Below are 3,256 nucleotides of genomic sequence, written 5' to 3'. Positions count from 1 at the left end.
TGGAGGAGCTGCACACGTTCAGTGGCATCCAGAAGCTCCTGCTCAGCCACTTTCCTCGACCGCTCCGTCTGCTCCAGGGCTGCCCGTAGCTCCTCAACTTCAGCCTGCAACAGGTTTGCTCTGCGCTCCACCATGGCCACCTGCTCCTTCAGGTCCTCCTGTGTCCTGAGAGCATCGTCCAAGTGTATCTGGGTATCCTGTAGAAGAGACAAGAGAAATTGCAAGGCGACAGTGTGCACTTGGGTGCCAAAAATGTCAGGGATGTCATTTCTCTTCCTGTAGCTTTGCTGAACGGACCTTGAGCACTGCCTGTGTGTTTCTCAGGTTCTTTTGTGCCTCGGCAGCCACGCGGTTGGCATGGCTCAGCTGGATCTCCATTTCATTCAGGTCTCCCTCCATCTTCTTCTTCAGCCGCAGGGCTTCATTCCTGCTCCTGATCTCAGCGTCCAGGGTGCTCTGCATGGACTCCACAATTCTGAGGTGGTTTCTCTTCATCTGGTCGATCTCCTCATCTTTCTCTGCTATCTTCCTGTCAACCTCAGACTTCACCTGGTTGAGCTCAAGCTGGAGGCGCAGGATCTTCCCCTCTTCATGTTCCAGGGAGGCCTGGACAAGTCAGCAGGAACAGTGACTTAAACTACCGCTTCCTTTCTAAGTGATCACTTATGCAGTACTTCCTGAAATCTAGGCTTGCTTTATTGCCATGTCTGCAGATAACTATTCCCATACTTTCAGTCTGGACACCATTTATTAGCACTGTGTGTACCTCAGCTTCCTCCAGAGCAGCCTGGATTTCAGATTTCTCCTGCTCAATCTGCTTCTTGACTTTCTCCAGCTCGTGAATCGCCTTTCCTCCCTCGGCAATCTGCTCCGTGAGGTCGGAAATCTCCTCTGTGGGAACAAAGACCAATGGCATGGTCAGGCACAGAGCCGAATGGGAAGGGCCCTGCCACACCAAGGTGACAGCCATCTTCGCAGACCTGCAGGCACAGGCCCAGGTGGAATGCTCAGTAGACAAGCTTGTGAGAAAGCCCTGCCAGGAGCAGAGGGCCAGGGACTTACGCTGCAGGTTCTTGTTCTCACGCTTCAGCGTTTCCAGGTGGTCCAAGGACTCCTCATAGGCATTCTTCATCTTAAACAGCTCCGTGCTGAGAGAGCGAGACTCCTTCTGGGAGGCTTCCAGCTCAGCCTGCGTTTCCTCATACTTCTGCTTCCAATCTGCCAGGATCTGAAGAGAAACTGGGTGTGAATATGGATGTGGCAATCAGGAGGGGATGCTCTGCTCGGGAACCCCAGGCCTGGAGCCCAAAAGACCTTGTCAAAGTTCTTCTGCTTCTTATCCAGAGCTGCGCAGGCAGCATTTGACCGCTCCACGTCAATCATCAGGTCCTCCACTTCATTCTGCAGCCTCTGCTTTGTCTTTTCCAGGGAGGCACATTTGGCATTCACAGCTTCAACGTGTTCCTCTGCATCCTGCAGGCGCTGTGCCAGTTTCTTCCTGGGAGGAGATAAGCACAGCTCATAACTGGGTACTAAAACGGACATTGTTTTTTCATTTTCAACACAGTGCTGAGGCACTTTGCAGTATTTGGTCCCCATGCACACAGTGCAGAGCCTGTCCCAGCCAGTCATTTTTCTTCCCTTTTTGTTTCCCCAGGGGTCTAGTTATCCCTCTGCCCTCTGCACACACCACACATTGCCTTTCTCCTGAATTCTTTCTCATCTAGCCTATTTTCATTGTGTTTTTCAAAACCACACCCTTTATAGTACATATTTCTGTTTCATATAACTCCTCCCCAACCTACTACTAGGCTTTTGCCTTTCAGTATCTCAGTGGTCTCTTCAGATTTCCGTTATTGGTTTCTGCCAGCCTTCCCCACATTCCTCACGTACTTGGCCTCTTCCAACTCCTCCGTGCGCTGAATAGCGTCCGTCTCGTATTTGGTTCTCCACTGGGCCACTTCGCTGTTGGCCTTGGACAGGGCGCGCTGCAGCTCCCCCTTGGCTTCCTGCTCCTCCTCATATTGTTCCCGGAGCAAGTCACAGTCGTGGCGAGCAGACTGCAAGCTGTGGGCCAGCGCATTCTTGGCCTGGTGGTAAAAAGATTGCAATAAGGACTAGATGTATCCTGGGAAATTTTCACTTACCGGCACTTAGACACTGGAGTATATCCCAGAGAAATAGTGATTAACTGACTGCATGAAAAAAATAAAAGCCAAGGTCTGATATACTGCAAAAAGCTGGGAGTCCTGAACTGACAGGGCCTAGATTGCATGACCTAATGGGATGTTTTGAACTTTTAATTAGATCATCTTTTGAACTCTTGAACACTGCACCAAAAACAATGTGATATAGCGTATTTATTTCATATGTAATATGAAATATCTTCACCTTTGTCTCTTCCTCTAGTTGCCGTTTCAATTCTTCAATCTGCTGGGTGAAAGCTTGCTTCCCTCTAGACAGCTGAGAAATTAAAGCATCTTTTTCATCCACCTGGCGTGCATATTCACCTGGAAAAGTTTGTAATTAAGAAAATATTTTAACAGCCAAGAGAGTCATTTAGGGGGTTCTCCCATTTCCAAACTAGAGATGGAAGTGCCATACCAGATTCTGTCTGCAGACGAGCTCTTTGAGCACTGAGATCGCTGATCATGCGTTGATTCTGCTCTTCCTTTGTTTTAAATTCACTTAGTTGGTCTTCCAGAGTGCGGCACATCTTCTCCAGGTTTGCCTAGGTGTCAATCACACATAAGAAAATAGAGTTAACACCTCAATTCTGCCTTAGTTACAGCAGGAAAACATGTCCAGATGATGCAGTTTACATATCTGGGGAATATGTGCATATGGCCACAGTTTTATACATTAGATTTGGAGAAAACAGTTATATTACAACATGATAAGAGTTAAATAAGAGAAGATTAAACACAAATACTACTTTGTTTTCAAATTACTAATAAAAGTATTTGTGTACCTTGGCTTTGGAGACAGACTCCATGTTACTGGCCAAGTCGTCAATCTCCATCTTCAGCTCGCTCTTCTCCTTCTCCAGCTTCTGCTTCACTCGTTGCAGGTTGTCGATCTGCTCCCCAAGCTCAGCTGTGCTGTCCGCGTGCTTCTTCCGCAGGGCGGCAGCCGTGGCTTCGTGCTGCAGCGTGGCCTCTTCGAGGTCACGACGCATCTTCTGAAATTCTGCCTCACGCTTCTTGTTCATCTCAATCTGAGCTGCGGTAGCCCCTCCTGCTTCCTCCAGGCGCTC

The 3,256-nt window shown here is 48.7% G+C and overlaps 1 pseudogene across 1 annotated transcript in view; it reads right to left on the bottom strand.

Annotated features, from left to right (window-relative positions):
• LOC103899680 overlaps window positions 1–3,256 on the bottom strand; it is a 20,326-nt pseudogene that overhangs the window by 5,275 nt on the left and 11,795 nt on the right. Inside the window, exons 22-30 of the transcript XR_002086197.1 lie at window positions 2,972–3,256; window positions 2,605–2,731; window positions 2,392–2,510; window positions 1,894–2,090; window positions 1,315–1,498; window positions 1,063–1,228; window positions 767–891; window positions 298–606; window positions 1–197 (exon numbers count right to left, since the gene is read on the bottom strand). The exon at window positions 2,972–3,256 is cut by the window's right edge and continues 33 nt beyond it. The product of XR_002086197.1 is annotated as a myosin heavy chain, skeletal muscle, adult-like (transcript). The remainder of the gene's footprint in view (window positions 198–297; window positions 607–766; window positions 892–1,062; window positions 1,229–1,314; window positions 1,499–1,893; window positions 2,091–2,391; window positions 2,511–2,604; window positions 2,732–2,971) is intronic.

This window comes from Aptenodytes forsteri, unplaced genomic scaffold, assembly GCF_000699145.1.
Source record: "Aptenodytes forsteri isolate BGI_AS27 unplaced genomic scaffold, ASM69914v1 Scaffold707, whole genome shotgun sequence".
Lineage (NCBI taxonomy): Eukaryota > Metazoa > Chordata > Aves > Sphenisciformes > Spheniscidae > Aptenodytes > Aptenodytes forsteri.
The sequence above is the reverse complement of the archived record's forward strand: the minus strand, read 5'-3'. Positions and strand labels throughout refer to the sequence as shown.